This window comes from Leptosomus discolor, chromosome 1 (assembly GCF_034619465.1).
Source record: "Leptosomus discolor isolate bLepDis1 chromosome 1, bLepDis1.hap2, whole genome shotgun sequence".
NCBI lineage: Eukaryota > Metazoa > Chordata > Aves > Leptosomiformes > Leptosomidae > Leptosomus > Leptosomus discolor.
The window spans coordinates 4989432-5007299 of NC_141391.1; positions in this window are offsets into that span (position 1 = coordinate 4989432).

Sequence of the window (17868 nt, forward strand, 5' to 3'; positions counted from 1 at the left end):
GTGTTCAGAGACTAGCTGCATGAACATCCATCTTCCTGCTTGCCAGAGAAAAAGGAGCTCAATTTCTGTTATTAAAAGTCTTCTCTGTCATCCCCCTAAGTTTTTTTCACTGTGTTGGGGTGGCGGAGAGGCACTAGTCAAAACATTCTGAGTTTTAGTTAATTAGAGGATCTAATTTTTAGCTGTGTTGTGGCATTAGGACCTGTGGATGTATAAATCATGAGTCCAACACAGCAATATTAAACTTATTATCAAGTACTGTGTCCAGTTTTGGGCCTCTCTCTACAAGAAGGACATTGAGGTGCTGGAGAGGGTACAGAGGCGTGTACCGAGCTAGTAAAGGATTTGGAGCATGTCTCATATGAGGAACCGCTGAGGGATCTGGGGCTGTTTAGCCTGGAGAAGAGAAGGCTGAGGGGAGACCTTATTGCTCTCTGCAACTACCTGAAAGGAGGTTGTAGCGAGGCGGGGGTCGGTCTGTTCTCCCTAGCAACAAGTGATTGAACAAGGGGAAATGGCCTTAAGCGGCACCAGGGGAGGTTCAGGCTGGATATTAGGAAGAATTTCTTTACTGAAAGGGTTGTCAGGCATTGGAACAGCCTGCCCAGGGAGGTGGTGGAGTCACTATCCCTGGAGGCGTTTAAGAGACAGGTAGATGTTGTACTTAGGGACATGGTTTAGTGGTGTTGGTAGAGCTAGGACAAAGGTCGGACTTGATGATCTTGAAGGTCTCTTCCAACCAAAACTGTTATATGAACTAGACAAATACCTGTCTGAAAAGTGTCATCATGTTTTAAGGTGGTTCAAGACAAGTGAGGTGAATTTGGGCCTTGATCTGGGGAAGATGTCATCAGAAAAAGCCTAGGTCAGCCCAGTACATATTTTTTGTTGGTTGACATATCCTTCCCACCATAACATAAGAAATTATCTGGTCTGCGTGCCAACTTGCAGAAGGGTACAGAACAAATAGGATTTTTTTCTTTGAAAAACAATATGCAGTCTGTATTAGTAGCCACGTTTTAGAAAGTTCCTGACTGCAGCTGTCATGCAAATAACAAACCTATGCTGGTTTAAAAGCAACAGCTTTCTAAAATCCTGTTGTCTGTTGTATACTTTCTGTGTTTCTTGTCTTTTAGTAACTCTATCCTACCATAAGAAAAATGTCAATTGTCTTCCTGTACAAATCTAGGATTAACGATGTAGTGAACAGATGCACTGCAGAAGCAACAGACAGTAACATTTCTTGCTTAACATAATATGTTGTATGTAGGTTTTGAGACTGCAAGTAAAAAGTATAGGAGAAAGAGATAAGGTTTTAAGAAACAGCCTAATGGTTCTAAGCTTGATTCACAATCCGTTCTCCCCACCATGTAAAAACCTGGATAATGATGAAGACACATATATATATGCACAAATACAAACGCAAAGAAATGAAGCAAAATAGTTGGGTGTGTTGTAAACTTGCCACTGAAAGAGCTTACAGTGGCAATCATCACCAGTGATCAAAGCTTGATCATATATTTTAGCTGCTAATTGCTGGATCTGTTCCAACTAGTACTTAATCCTATTGCCAAATCTGCTAATGATGTAGAGAGGCCTGGTACATCTCAGGTAATCTGAATGCAAGCAAAGGCAATAAGGGAAGGTTAACAGCATCAAAGGCTAATTTACAGCTAAACCAGCAACAAGAATAGTGCTAAAAATCACTGATCTTTGTTATTTGAATGGTACACCGACCATCAGGTGGAGTCAGGAAAAACTAGTGGGGGCCATCATGAAGTATAAATCATACTATTTTCTTCTGAAGTGTGTAGCTTTTGTTGTTTCAGCTCTGGTGGAGCAAAGGTGGGTTAAGGTCCAGGTTCAGACACCTGAAATTAGACCTCTACATGAGAGGCAAGTGTCTGTCTACTCTTCAATTACAGTCAGAGGAGACCTAATCAGCTCAGTCAGTGGAGTCTAGAAAGTCATTTGGCTGGCCAAATGCAGGTGTCTACCTCAGGGTCGGATAAATAGCTCTCTAAACTCCATTGCCTACATTGAACAGATCAGATTTAAAGGGAGCTTCACCATCTAGCTCACAACTGAACTCACCAGACACTAAAATTCATGTGGTTGAACACGCAGATGAATCCTACCCAGTTCTTATTTTATTATGTATTTATTTTGATGTGGCAATTCGCAGGTCATCTGCATGCATGTGTGTATTAAAATGAAGCAATGAAAGAGCTCAGGCACAGCATGCCTGAGACATTTACCTAAAGCAGCATTCTCACTGTGATATTACAGGTATCTCTGTCGATATTACAAGGCAGGCAAAAACTGCACACTGCCTTGATTGCTGTGCAACTGCAGGTTTTCAGGAAGATAATAACAACACATTTTTTTCCAAACTGAAAAACATTTCCCCCATTTCTACATTCCCCTCATCCTGATAATGCACACTCTCTCCTTCAAACTCATCTTCCAGCTTATCACACTTTAATGAAATTCCTCCCATGCATACTTACAAATACATAGATCTGAGGTACTAAACCAAGGCCAGTGCAATGAAAGTGGAGTACTGAAATACAAGGGCCTCTCCAAAACTTGTAGCAAACATGTAACACAATCAATAAAATGCACCTTACAACAGTCTGAACACTTTTTATTGTACCTTAAGGGTTATTTTATTCGGTTGCCTTTTTTTTTTTCCAGAGAAATCTCTTTGAAAAGAACAAAAAGCAGCAACTGCTGCCGAACAAACATTATTCAAAATAACCTGCACTCACAGCTTTTCATCTTTCCTCACCTTGAATCAGAAAAATCTCAAGTGAGAGCATATGATGTCCAAACACGTTGCTTGACTCCTCTAGAAGAGTACACCAGGAAGAAATGAATGGAAATTGTCTTTCGTTTTCAGAAAAGCTTATGCTGTCCTTGAACAAAGTGCTAGCAAGGAAGCATTATGCTCAGTTAAATTGTTTATTTCTCTAAAGTCTCCACACCAATGCATTTTATCACTGATTACACAGAATCAAAGGCAGCATTTTTACCAAAGGCAAAAGGGGCCAAATCTTGGGCCAAAACTGGTCATCGCATTGACGTTTAAAATCATTAAGTGTGTTAAACTCTGTGTATCAATCAAAACTAAGCCATGAATCCCCACACCACCCTGTTCTGGTAGAAGCAGCTCCTATGAGCCTCATCCTATCGTTACGTAGACTGGGAACAAATATAATAATTGAGAAAGAGATAGATGAAATCTCAGGAGCTCTTGAGTCCAAACCTGCATTCAAATCTCTTTAAAAATCCAGAAAATCCTTCCCCAGCCAATCATTTTTGTGTCCTATTTCTTCCAAGGTACTTTCATCAAGAAGGTCAAATACATCCCTTTTGGTATGAGATGGGGCCCATTAAACCTGGCAAGCTGTAAAACAACAGCAATGGCATTGTTAGCTCTAGCAATCTACTTGCAAACCCCAACTTTCTTCATGGCATCGGTTCCAACGGTTTTAACAACCTTGTTTAACACAACATCAGTGTGTGCTCGGGGAAAAAAAAAGAGCATAAGTGGGTGAAGTTAGGCCCGATTTGCAGAACAGCACCACAGAGTATAAGATACTGCACACATCTGTATGACTAAGTAATTTCCCACCTGTCACAGGAGAGTCAAATCCAATGCTTAAATCTTTGATATACCCTGAGGTTCCACCATTTCATTTCTCCCAAAACACCAAATTGTTCATTTCTCATTAATTGTCCTTTATGCAGAGAGTTTTCAATTAAATTGGGAGTAGTGTTACACTCCTTACTTTGTGATATTAGCCCCCAAAGATTAATAGATTGCTTGTAATTTCTGAATTGCCATCTGTGTTCTATTATGCTCTCGTCATTTGTTCTGGTTATGAAACCAAAACAGAAAGTGCCTCACGGAGAGTGGCAGTAGCCATCTGGATCCCTAGGGGAGCTGTTTTGGTAGAAAGAATGGCCAAGTCAGTTTGAACACAATGACAAACCTAAGTGCTTGCATGGAAGCCTACAGCTCCATGGAGGATCCCATCCAAATTTCAGTTCAATTTAACTCCTGAAAAATCCAGGTGTCTTTCTGCACGATAAACTTTCTGTGCTTCTGAGTTAGTGAGATTTTTTGTGATGTTAAAAAAAGAGATTGGAAACAAAAAAAAAAGAAAACAATTTAGAATTTTAAGAAAACCTGATTTTCAAAGCTCAGTCTTCTGAAGAGACAATAGTAAACAAATGAATTTGAATTCTTAAAGAAGGTATTTTGTGTCATTAACCTGTGAAACTTACTACCCTGCTTTTATCATACCTATTTTGTATTAGCACTCAATAACTACTATGCAGATGTCCTAACAACTATGCTAAGATAAAGTATGTGAGCTCAAATTTTATAGGTTTCAGGAAAAAAAAACAGTTTTAATAGTCACAATCCTGTCATGAAAAAAAAACAATCTTTACTTGGGATGTTAGTGAAGGTATTCTATTTTATAAAAGCCTCAGATTTGAAAATAATCCCCCCTATATGGAAGCTAATCTATAATAATCTACAACGATAATGTTAGAATTTCCAAAGAAGGATTTGGTAATGGTGCGTATACCAAGATGTGGAACGAGGTAGGTTGAGCCCAACCTAGCAATTCCTGTCACTTGATAGGAGACTGATCAACTATGAGTGTGGAAGAGTAAACAGCCAAACACTGAAAGCTTACCAAAATGAAACGAGTGCTGCTCTTCACACATCAGCACTTTCTACAACAAATACTAACTACATAGATAGTACAAAGAGTCATAAATTGTCTGAAAGAGAAAGTTTAACCTCCAGCCTTTAGCTGTAGCTTTAGCTACTCCTCAGAGCAGTGATAGCTCAAGCTAGATGGACAGTTACTGGCACTCCTGCTGGGATCACATCAACTATTGTAGCCACAACAATGCCTAGCAGGGCCAGTGGTCACCTCCAAGGCTCTGCAAGACCATGGTTATCTGTCATAGTTCACGATCACTGATGTTCTTCATAAAATATCTGTAACTTTTTTTCTAACAAGACAAGGGTCTGCTTTTGGGAAGTGGACTACTTTTTGATTTTTCTGTCTGTAAACTCTGGGGTCCCCAGTATGAGAAAGACATGGACCTGTTAGAGCAGGAATTAGCAGAGGGATGGAACAACTCTCTTATGAAGAAAGGCTGAGACAATTGGGGTGTTCAGCCCAGAGAAGTGAAGGCTACAGGGAGACCTTATTGCAGCCTTTTAACACTTAAAGGTGGCTTATAAGGAAGATGGAGAGAGACTTTTTACCAGGGCCTGTAGTGACAGGAAATGGGGCAAAGGTTTTAAACTAAAAGAGGGTAGGTTTAGATTGGAAGAAATTTTTGATGATGAGGGTGGTAAGACACCAGCACAGATTACCCAGAAAATTTGTGTATACTCCATCCCTGGAAGCGTTCAAGGTCAGCCTGGATAAGGCTTCAAGCAACCTGGTCTAGTGGAAGGTGTCCTGGCCCATGGCAAGGGCGTTGGACTAGATGATCTTTAAGGTCCTTTCCAACCCAAACCTTTCTATGATTTTATATAATTGAGGGACTGATTTAATTTCTAGCTTGAATATCTTGTAGGTGAGGGAGGAAAAGACAATGTAAACTATGTATGTTATGTGACCATTTTTAAAATTTTTGGGTAGTCAGGTATTTCAAGAAATCGTTTTTGGGATGTGATACTTCTGAACAAGTAGACAAAAATAAATAAGTAAACAATGCAGAATTCAGATGAGAAGAAAAAGATATCTTGATATAATGCTACATAGAAGGTGGCCAGAATGTTTCTGAACTTCAGCACAGTCCGAGGTTGTCTGAAGTACTACTTCAGAACAAACTGCATGTCCTCTGTATATTTGGAAGAAACAGGCATACAGTAAATGCTGTAAAGAAATTCACACATCAGCTGGAGGAATAAGCATCTGTGGTGGGTTGACGTGGCTGGATGCCAGGTGACCACCAAGCCACTCTATCACTCCCCTCCTCAGCTGGACAGGGCTGGGAGAAAATAAGATGGAAAAAAACCTCATGGGTCAAGATAAAGGCAGTTTAATACGGCCAACGCAAAAGCCATGCATGGAAGCAGAAGAAGACAAAAGATTTAGTCTCTACTTCCCATCAGCAGGTGATGTCCAGCCACTTCCAAGGAAGCTGGGCTTCGGTGCACATGGCAGTTGCTCCAGAAGACAAACATCATAATAACAAATGCCCTTCTTCCTTCTTCTTTCTCTTAGCTTAATAATGAATTCCCCCCCCCCTCCTTTTTCTTGCTGAGCAGACGTCATATGGTATGGAACATCCCTTGGGTCAGTTTGGGTCAGCTGTCCTGGCTATGGACCCTCCCAAGATCTTGCCCACGCCCAGACTACTGGTGAGGGGTGGATGTTGGAGAGATGGAGAGACAGACTTGATGCTGTGAGTCCTGCTCAGCAGTAGCCAAAACACAGATGTGTCACCAACATCTTTCCAGCTACTGATACAAAACACAGCACGATGAGGGTTGCTATGGGGAAAGTTAACTCCATCTCAGCTGGACCCAATACAGCATCCAGATTTTTTATTTCTGATATTTTAAGTTTTGGCCTGTCTCAATTAAAATCTGTTAGAAGTCAATTTCACAGCTGTTGGTTTTTAAGATCTCACAAAAATGATAATTCACCGCTAGGCAATAATTTACTTCAGTGCAGCCATTCTCAGGATGGAGCTGAGATATTTTAAGTCTCTCTCCCTCTCTCTCTCCCTTCCTCCTTCATATCCATCCTTCTGTAGCCAGGGATGGTGAAAGGACAATGATCTTGCTTCTTGAAAAATATTGGGAGGAAGTAGGAGATTACAGATCTGTCTAACTCAGCTGCAGCTACATCTCACTGACATTATTTCCTAGGTATAGATTGAACAGGAGCTGTCCATACCTTGTCCGCTGAGGTGTGAACTCTCCTTGTGCTTCACTTTGCCCACACTCGATATTGCCAGTAAAGGCATCCCACAGGAAGACGAGCCTGAATGCAAGTCATTCCAAGACTGGAGCTTGAGAGGTTTCTCCTTTTTCCTGATTAAAATATCTGAACTATATTTATATTTTGAAACCTATCCTAAGCACCCTCCTGAGGGATCAGAACAAGATCAGTCCTTCGGTGGAATTTGTTTTTCAAGTAAAGGTTGAAAAAGTTGTGCTGGAAACCTTAGACACGTTTTCAAGTGGATAATTAAACCAGACTGTCCCCAAGGGAGGTGGCCTTTAGTGCAAGTTGGTTGCCAGTACATGTCTATTTAATAGATTGTATGTTATTTCTTTCAGGTTTATTTGGCTTGTATTGGAGTGCATGGAATTGAAAGTAAATTGGGTAATAGGCATTACCTAAAGTTATACAGACTCGGATTGCTCATGTGGGTGAGAATGGTGGGGTAGAGGAATATACCATCCTGGACGCCCAAATCTAGCCAGGGGCTGCAACTGGACATTAGATTCAGTAGTGTGATGCAGAGCACCTCTGAAATGCAGCCGAGAGAGGGATGCCACAGGGTTTGGTTCACTTCTGAGAGGGATGTAGGAAATTTTGCCCAGATCTACTGGCACTCATACAACTTTTCAGAGCAAATCTAAGTCCAGCATTGCAAAACCCGAGCATTGAATCACTTAGCTCAGCCGGTATATTACTGACTTTGGTAAATCTTAAACCTATCTTTCCTTTGGGACAAAATTCAGTTTATTTGTGTAGTGAGTAGCAAAAAGATGCCTTGATCTCAATTAGTTGCTAATGTTATATGAATGCTTATCTTTAATAACCATAGTCTACAGGGGCCTGACAAAGGGTCAGGTGAAAGAGAATATGGATTTAATTCAATCCTGATAAAACCGTGTTTCCAATACCAGGTCTAAACATTATCCAAGTTTACCTTTCCTCTTCTAAAGACCACGCTTTCAGCAGTAATGAATTAACATAGCTCCCACAAAGCCAGTGGGATTCTGCATGTACAGAGCTAACTGATAATATTTGAAGCACATCCATTTTCTTCAACATTATTTTCACATATTTTCCCCAATGACTGCCTTCCACTCATTTTTACGTACATTATTAAAGTAGATCATATGCCATCTGCCTTCAACCTTACTCTCCATTACCTATATTTGGCACAGTTAGGTTTGAAGAGGTCTACAGCTGTAATTAATTTATTCCCAGTAATCTACCCAATATGGAGGCAGCCTTTGTTTTATTATGTACAGCATTCTGTGTATCAAAGTATGTTTTGATGCAAATTATAAATTACTGTATCCCCGTGTATCACTTGTAAAGTACTTCTAGATGGTGAGACATGAATGCCACCACAGAAATACTTCTCATTTATTACTGATGTGAATGAACGTGCCTTAACTGTAGACCACTGCTAAATTAAAAAAAAAAAAAAAAAAGAAAAAAAAGTCGTTTCAAAGAGTCAAACATCTGCCCAATTCCAAAGGGCAGCATCAGAGCACTTAAACAAAAACACAGCAGGGAATTTAATCATGAGAAAACTGAAGCGAAAGAAGATTTTGTATGGGCACAGCTAGTTTTAGTTCTTTCATGGCAAAAATAAAGGGGTCAGAAAGATCAAGAGGTCACCCATTCATGGGTTAAGAAAAAAAGAACAAAAAGGACTTTTCTATAGTCTCCTATGCAGTGTTAGGAAATGTCCAGATCAGGGTTTCCCCACCCTGTATTCTACCCACCTTGAAGAATAAAGAAAACAAAATCCTTGGGCTTCAACCTCCCAGTCAGCTTTTATCATAATCCATATTATTCGCAAAATAGACTGGAGGTGACTTATGTGGTGACCTCTCACCACAATTCAAAACGAGTCTTAATGAACTAGGGTAATTCATTCCTCCGGCAGAGCTTATGAGATAAGGCAAGACCGCACTGGTGGGCTCAGCAGACTGAAATGTTAATCTTTTGTAGTCTCTGCTCCAGAGGACCCCCAGGTCAAATTGTGGTACTGCTGAGAAGTAGCAATGCCTTTGTTTGGCGTTGGAGAAGCATGGTTCTTGATTTCAGTGTTGCCATTCACTTTGCAGAATGTAGTGTGTGAGTGTAAGCAAAAACAGCCCATAAAGTTATTTATAACCGTACAACAGAACTATCTGTTGAAAGGCAGAGAACAAAGGCTTAAAAAAGAAAAAAAAAAGGGAGTCTAAGGAGGCTGAAATAAAAAAAAAAAAAGACGATAAGGCTGTGCTCCCAACCCACATTTGTGGTCATTGTCCCTCTCTCTGGGTCATTAAAAATACACCGTGCCATTCCTTCAAGAATTAGCTGGAAAGAAACCCAAGTGAATGGGCCTTGATTATTCATTACAAAACAGGAATGCATTTCTTTCATCCTCCAGTAGCAGCAGAAGAGTACTATTTACCTTATCAAATGCAATAGCATGTAAACATCTCCCATGTTCTCCCTTCCCTGCTTCTAGACAAGCTAGCTGCCTCGCAGCTCCAGTGTGTAGCAGAATCACTGGTATTCCTTGCTTTAAATCAGTAAGAAAGAGGCGTTGAGAAAGAAAAACACGTGTTTATAGTTGCAGTAGAAAAGTATGGAATGGGGAATTGAACTAAAGATCCCAGATCCCGAGTTCCTGCCCTAATCTTCCTGCTTGTGCCTTTCTTTCTGTTGGGTCTGGCAGCTCTTGCTAGGCAGTAAAAACAATGAGAAGGTCCTTGGACCTCTGATCAAAAAACAAGAGTGCAAAAGTGAAAGTTAGAAACTGTGGGCCTGGCTCTAAATAAGCTGATGGAGAAGAGTTAGCAAGCAAAAAGTTTAGAAGACTTGCTGGGAGAAGGAGAGTGAACACAGAGTTAAAACCCTCAAGTTTTAAAGCTAATTAAATGGGTTGCTATTTGCTATCTTTTTTTCAAGGAGACAGCAAGAAGGACTTACACAGGAAAGAGAGCTTCCCTAAAATGGTAACAGCAGACTCCCAATTGCTGGAAAATTGTATTTAGGTGAGGAAAATATACCTGGGAACTGCTCATAGCCATCCTGACTGCAGCAAGTTCATCCTGAATGTGGCATGTTCATGGCCAGAAGAGCCCAGCTTCCTGGATAGATCCAGGGCTGGAGTCAAAGACTGGAGAAAAATCTTAGCTTCTCTTAAGTCACAGAAAAACTCTGCTTGACTACAGTGGGGTTGGGATGTTGGGATGTAAATTTGTCTCCAGTGAGACGGGTCTGTGTGTCAGGAGATACTTCAAACTGCTGACACTTTTTATGAATTTATTGGAAAATGATGCTGCTGTTGACAACTACGTCTAGACTTCTACTTTCATGGTCAGGGTTGATGCACAAGGATGACTTCTGAGATCCTCTCAGTATGCACTGTCTTAAAGCCTTACTTATTTTTCTTGTTCTTCCTCTTCCTATGTTAAACTTAAGGCCGTTTTTGTGATGAGACTCACTAAACACCATTAACAGCCATGGAAATTACCCAGGTTTCAGCTGAATGTGATCAACTCACCTGCACATTATTATTGTTGTTGTTATTACTACTGTTAATTTTTAGAAGTAGACTCTGACTAATCTACCTATATGTGTGGCTGTTATACAGAATGGAAGGACCAATTTTCCCATTGACTTCAGTTATAATGTGACCTTTTTCCCCTCAGCTCACAAACTTCTTCTCAAGTGTGACCCTACAACCATTTCACGAATGAAAACCCAAGCAGAACTGGAAACTGCATTTGGGTGCCCATATTAACAAGGTTCCTCCCTTTACTTCTGGGTAATTAAAGCTACTACAAAGCTGTAAATTTTGTACAGCAACAAGGAGGCATGTTTTCAACCAGTTGATGATGATTTTCTTTTGCAGCCAAGCATTTGAAGAGTATTTCCACTGTGAATGCAACTTGTGTCAATGCAAGCGAGTCATCTGAGTTTGAAGAATACCGCTTCTCCAAAGGCTGAGTTCCTATAAAATTATAGGGAAAGAATTTTCTTCCTCTTCATTTTTATTACCTTCCTTAATGACTTCTATCAACAAAAAAAAAACCCAAAAAAAACCAAGAGGAAGAAAGAAGAATTTGTACTGTGGAGCAATATACTTGGAGAGCTCAAATAAAATATACAGCTACGTTATCTCAGAGTAATGCCCTATAATTACATCCATTCCTTTATTTCTTACAAGTTTGTATATTACAATCCACTAAACCAAAAGGCCAGATCACTCAGCTACCTAGATCCCTTACAGTCTACTTAGCCAAGGGTGAAATTAATTGAAATTCAATGGAGATATGCTGATTTACAAGCAGAAGATCTTTCTCGGAGTACCATAAAAGTCTCTTTTGCTTTTGAATGGATGAGTGGTTAGATTTAGATTAGAGAACTTATATAAACACAAAAAGATAAACAGTTCCCATAGCCTTTTCTCAGATCATAAAAAATAATCGGATGCAGGGTTAGCTTTCTAAAAAGAACAATCTACACAAGGAAAAATAAAGGAGCATCTTAAGCTGCTGTCACCGCACTCTAAAGTGCCTACACAATAGGTTCACTTCAGAGTGAAACCAGTTCTTCTTTTGGTTCATTTGCTGACATTGTCTGATGGGCAGCTTTGCTCTTTGCAAATAACGGTTCAGAAATCCTGAGTGAAAGGTTCAGAGCTGGACGGAGGAGATGATCATTCATCCATTCTGCCATCCCAAAATTAGGGCTCCTGTGTGGCTTGTGAGCAAACAGCTATGCTGAAAGCCAGGATGTGAGAAGGGTTACTTGCTCCCGGAACAAGTGTCTGAACTTGGGCCCCCAGAAGTATTTAACCAGAAATTTGCCTAGAGGGTCTTGTTGTCATTTGTCTTTTCTGCTTCTCTCGCGTCTCTGAAAGGGACCCTTTTTGATGAACGATTGCTATCTGCCACCATTTCCCTTGAGGTGAACCTATATGCCCTTTAAACAGCATTGACTAAAGACCAGAAAGTGAAATAAAAGAAAAAAGAGGGAAAACACCTCTGGCAGGAAGTGTTGGATGTCCAGGAGTGCAAACCTGGGTATCATTCATTGACCAGTTATTGAAAACACAGGACTATGCCCTTAAACACCCCTGAAGCATCACTTTTAATGATCTTAAAGGTCCTTTCAAACCTAAATGATTCTACGATTCTATGATTTAACCTCTGCTTGACTAACGCGTGAAGGCAGGTGCCAGAGTAGTCCCTGCCTTGGCAGGAATGCATCCATGACCTGAGAAGCAGCTATCTCCAGATACCAGGTCTTTGTGTGAGCAGAGACCTCAAACCTCATTTGGGTATCCTGGTTGCTCACCCAAGAAGTAAGACGCTGTCTGTGCCCCTGTGCCCACCTGGCTACTCTCCCTTGCTTAAACACCTTGATACGAAACACTGCCCCTGGCAGAAGGGTAGTGTGGATGCGGGGGGCTCAGACTACCAGGACCTTGAAGTAAGGCCAGGTCAAAATGTTGTCGTCAAAGACGTGATTGAAAAAAAAAAAAAAGCTTTGAGCGTTAAATCTGCTTTGCTATTCATATCTAAGGTCTCCTCTCTGTCAAAAAAAGAAAAAAAATCTATTGTTTCCCTTGACCGAAGGCTAATAAAAAGACAAGCATAGTGAGCAGGACTTGGCCTTAATGTGTCCAATTGACTCACCTCACTAGCAAAACCAAGTTTTGTCCACTATCAACATTGCAGAGCTCAGCTAAGAATGATGATCTAGAAGCCACAATTTTAATGAAGAGCCAATATTAGGTAAAGCCATACTTTCACTACAAAACCTCTGTAAGAAAGGGTTGGACCTTGCTGCTTGATATTCTGATCCCAGCTAGACTTCTTAGCCTTAACGTTCCTAATTCACAGTCCCAGCCAAAGTATGAACTGGCGTACCTGCAAAGCTGTCGTATCACTGCGCTCCTTAAAGACAAGATAACCAGCACAAAATGTTCCCTTCCTCCCTCAGGTCCCCCCCACCAAACTGAGGAGCCAGTTCAGTGTGTTCCCTCACTCACTAAATTGCCACTTAGAGGAAGACACTGTTAAACATGGTCACCTCTGGTGATCTGCCTTCTGCACAGTGATGAAGTCGTCAGGGGGCCACTAGATAAGCCAGCTAAAGAGGGTCAAGAAAGCTGTCCTCTCCTTGATAGCAGCATCTTAATAGCTTTCTAAAAACAGTAGGCCGTCAAGTACCCAGACAATTTAATTTCACTTCTCAGCTGGAAAATAAGTACAGTAGTTGCTTTTCATTCAGAAAAGAGAGAAAAGAGGAAAACTCATCTGCCCATTGATTAATTTGTTCACTCATTTCCTGTGTTTACTTTGACATATTGCAAGCTGCAAACTCTCAGAAAACTTTCTAAGCCGATACATGACGACGCTTTCCTCTGTATCAGTACTTTCCCTGACGCTTCTGTGAGCTGTTAGGGTGCTCGATTATCTTGTGACACTCTAGGAAATGTCTAGATGATATTCAGAGAGGATAGTCATTGCGTGACTGTATTTCTGCTACTCTAGTGATACAGTTAATAACATCGATGTATGGACTTGGGCACCTGAGTCTCCTCAAGCTTTTGAAAAATTCCCATGCTGAATTACTTTTCAAATTTGGCATGCATTGCAATAAAGTGAGAGCAACTCATAGGCTGTCGGAGTTTCTTGCAGACTTGGGCAGACACTGACAGACTCACTGTTAAAGTATATTCCGCAGCAAATGAGGAAACAAAAGTCTGGTAATGGTCCAGATTTTCCCAGCTTCTTCATAAATGGTTCAAGCCAGACATTCTTTCATTTTGTTGTTAACTGGATTGAAATGATATTTCATTATGCAAACAGCAGTGTTGGGGATTTTGTATGAGGTTTTTTTTTTTGTGTAGCTTCTCAAACGTTGCCAAATGACTCGGATAAAGCAGAGATTTGATTTCTGTTTTGCTCAGCGTTCATCACAGTCAGTCTGCAGTCCCAAAGTACAACCACAGTAAAGATCCCAGCCACAGGGCTCCTCATAGCAAAGCCGCTGATCGCTGTGAGATTAATATGGATTGGCACCAGAGCAACAGACAGTCTGGAGTGGCAAGAGCAAACCTGCGATGTATCTGCTCAATTTGGGATATGTTGTATACAGTAACTTATGGTAGTATCTGAAACATCTTTTGCTCCAGTGATGCACTTTAGCCAGTGCTTTGGTGTACCTGTAGCTCTTTAGCCCTCACACTAGGGCTTCAGCTTGATAAGCTGAAGATGTGTCTATAAGTCTACAGCTTCATGAAGAGGGCTCTATCAGTGCTGGGATGCATGGCATTTAACTACAAGAAATAACAGTTCTTATTTGCCTTGGTGGAACTGTTTTGACTAGTCAACGGCTGTTTGTATAGCAATCAAAAAACTTAAATAATATTATTAATTATTAGGGTGATCAGAATTGTCCCTTGCATTTTTCTAATCTACAATACATACTTTTTTTAAATCACTGAGTATGAATTCTTTCAAATAAGTAAAGACAATCTGGAAATCCCTTAAAGTGCTCCCACCAATGTTGTACTGGCAGAGTCTTTTATATTCTGTGCAACTTTGCAGGCAGAAATCACATCAAGGTACCAAATTAAACTGTCATGCTGCTCTGTGACTCCTGAACTACTGGCACGCCCCAGCTGTAGTGCATGTTATTAATAACACCAAGTTGTCGGGAAAACAGTTTCCAGGTCATATTGTAAGGGCATCTAATTGGTAACAATGAATGACAGATTCCCTTTAAAGTTCAAGAAATAACTGGATGTGCCACGCAATGATGCAAAATATAGAGACAGCCCAGATGAAGACGTAGTTTTGGCACAGCTGTACCTCACTAAGACCCTTCTCAAAAGCCAAAACAAAGTATTTGCAAAGAATCTTAAGCATCCACATGCTTCATTTTCCAGGCAGGAATTAGTTGCAGGCAGCATAGCAGGAGAATAAATAAATAATGTGGGTCACAGTTGATTATTATCGTTAATCTATAACAACTAGCTAACCAAACATAAAGTAAAGGTTAAATTTCCAGAGGTGTTGAGATAATATCAATAGGTTCACATGACCAAATTAAGACCACAAAGCTTATACCTTAGATTCCCTCTTTAATCCTCGGAGAAACAGAGGCATTGCTAGGGCATGATTCATCACACCTTAAAGGTGACTTCTGCAATAGCTGTGACCAATTACTCCTTTAATAGTGCCTCTTCCTTAACACCAAGCATAAATAGAGCCCAAGGTGCCCAGCTTAGGTGGAGACATCTAAGCTTAAGCAAGATGAACCCCAGCCTTTGAGAATGAAGGCCATGTAAGATGTGGCCCACCCAGAAAGGTGGGTGGAAGGATGCACTACCTGTGCACCAGGTGGGTAAGTCTGACAGGCAAACTGTCCCAGATGATGACCTCTCCCTCAGTGGTCACAGCTTCATATGCAGGGGTAACCAAAAACCATGTAGAACATTGTTTGAATTGCTTGTTTTTATTGTCTATCTTATTAAACCACCTTCTAACAATTTTGCATAGTAAGGTGTAACCTGTAACCATTTGGGACCTGCCTTTCAGGCAGTCTCCAGGGACAGGGCAGACACTTGGGACTGGAACAACATCTCCTGGTGTAAGAACTAAGCAGGGTGCCTACATCCCATGAGTGCAACATCACTTCTAGTTTGAGGACAGAAAGGGATTTAAGCAGTACACGAATGTAGCCATACCACTCTGCAGCAGGGTGAATTTCACCCTTGGTGCCTCAGCTCATCATCCGCAAAATGATTGAGATGCACAGGCTCTAAGGCCAGAGGGATGTCTCACCAGCCTTTCTCAACACACAGACAAAACAGCTATTCCCAGGAGGTGGATTAAGCATTTTTGAAAGATAGCTAATCTTGTTTTAAAGAACCAGAATGATGATGAGTCTGCCACCTCTCCTGGTAAGGTGTTGCAATGCTTAATTACCCTCACTGCTAGAAAATTGCACATTCCTTCAAGGTTGAATTTGTTTAACTTCATCTTCCAGCCAATGAATCTTGTTGTGCCTTAGTCTGCAAGATAAAAAAGACCTCCTTGTCTAAAAGTTTATCTAGACATTGGTGTCTGCATACTGAAGCCAAGTCCCTGTCAATCTGCACTTTGATAAACAGCAGACGGTGAACTCCTTAACCTCCACATCACATCGGCTGTCTCCCTGGATCTTATTTTTGAGCTTCCTCTCGGATCTCTGAAGTTCTCCTCCATTGCTTGCCAGCTTGATGGAGGAGAGACAGGACAGGAGGACTGCAGGGCACCCTGGGCTTGGGATACATGTCGGGGATCACGTGGGTCTGGTAGTGTTTGACCCTCAACATGCAGAATGGGAAATAAGCTTGGTTGTTGGTTTCACTTGCTGTCTTAACAACTGTCTCCATCCAAGCTTCAACAGGGCCTGCTCTTCTCTAGTAGAATCACACAATTTTGCCTATTTTAGGGTAGATGATATACTCTCCATATAAATCTCTGATTTTTCACTGCATCTTCCTCAGATTTTAACTGTACTTTTTTTTTTTCGTCCCCTGACATCCAGAGGTTAGTTGCTATATTGTGTGGTTTTAAAAAAAAATAATCTATTTATCAGGCTAAAATTTACTGCCACACACTTTCATTGGATAACTAGTTTGTCTTGTTTTGTTAATATTGTTCCTGACAGGTTAAATGGAAAAACCTGATTAATTTTCTAAGTAGAAACCTTTTTCTACACAAGTTTAACTAATCATACATTTTTTCTTTCTGAATTACTGTTTCAATCTCCTGATTTAATAATTTCTCTCCTACTTCTGGTGCATCTGTCTGAAGTTAATACCGAATACATGCAAAATTATACCATTATTTCACAATATTTAAAATATTATTTTTATAGCTGGCAAATATACAGTGCAATATTTTGACTGCCTTTTTGACTGCCATTGATCTATTATATATAGAAATTTTCACTCAGCTTTGCGTAACCAGAATCCACTTTTTTTTTTCTTACTGGGGGTGCAGGTTTGCAGACTCAGCAATCAGGCAATATAACAGGAAAATTCAGAAAAAACTGCAATCAGCGCTCTCAGATTCAGGTTGTTTAAGAGCTTTGAAGTTTAGCCTCGGTTGCAAGTAAAATTATGAAACGCAGTGGCAGCAGGGCTGTAGAAATGATACATCCCAACATGAATATTTGTATGTGCTTCCCTTCTGCTCCACTCTGGTGAGACCCACCTGCAGGGCTGCGTCCAGCTCTGGGGTCCCCAGCACAGGAAAGACACGGACCTGTTGGAGCCGGTCCAGAGGAGGCCACAAAGATGCTCAGGGGGCTGGAGCAGCTCCCCTGTGAGGACAGGCTGGGAGAGTTGGGGGTGTTCAGCCTGGGGAAGCGAAGGCACCAGGGAGACCTCACTGAACCCTTTCAATACTTAAAGGGGGCTTGTAAGAAAGATGGGGCCAGACATTTCAGTAGGGCCTGTTGTGATAGGACAAGGTGTAATGGATTTATACCAAAAGAGGGGAGATCCAGACTAGATATAAGGAAGAAATTTTCTACAATGAGGGTAGTGAAACACTGCCACAGGCTGCCCAGAGAGGTGGTAGAAGCCTCATCCTTGGAAACATTCAAGGCCAGTCTGGACGGGGCTCTGAGCAACCTGATGTAGCTAAAGGTGTCCCTCCTCACTGCAGGGGAGTTGGACTAGATAAGCTTTAAAGGTCCCTTCCAACCCACATCATTCCATGATTCTATAAGGTAGGAGGAAGGCAGGTTTTTGCATAACAAAGGGGTGCCCATTCTAGTGTTTTTGCCATTCACCTGAGCAAGGTCAGGGGGGTGGGGAGATTAAGAAAAAAAAAATCCTGAA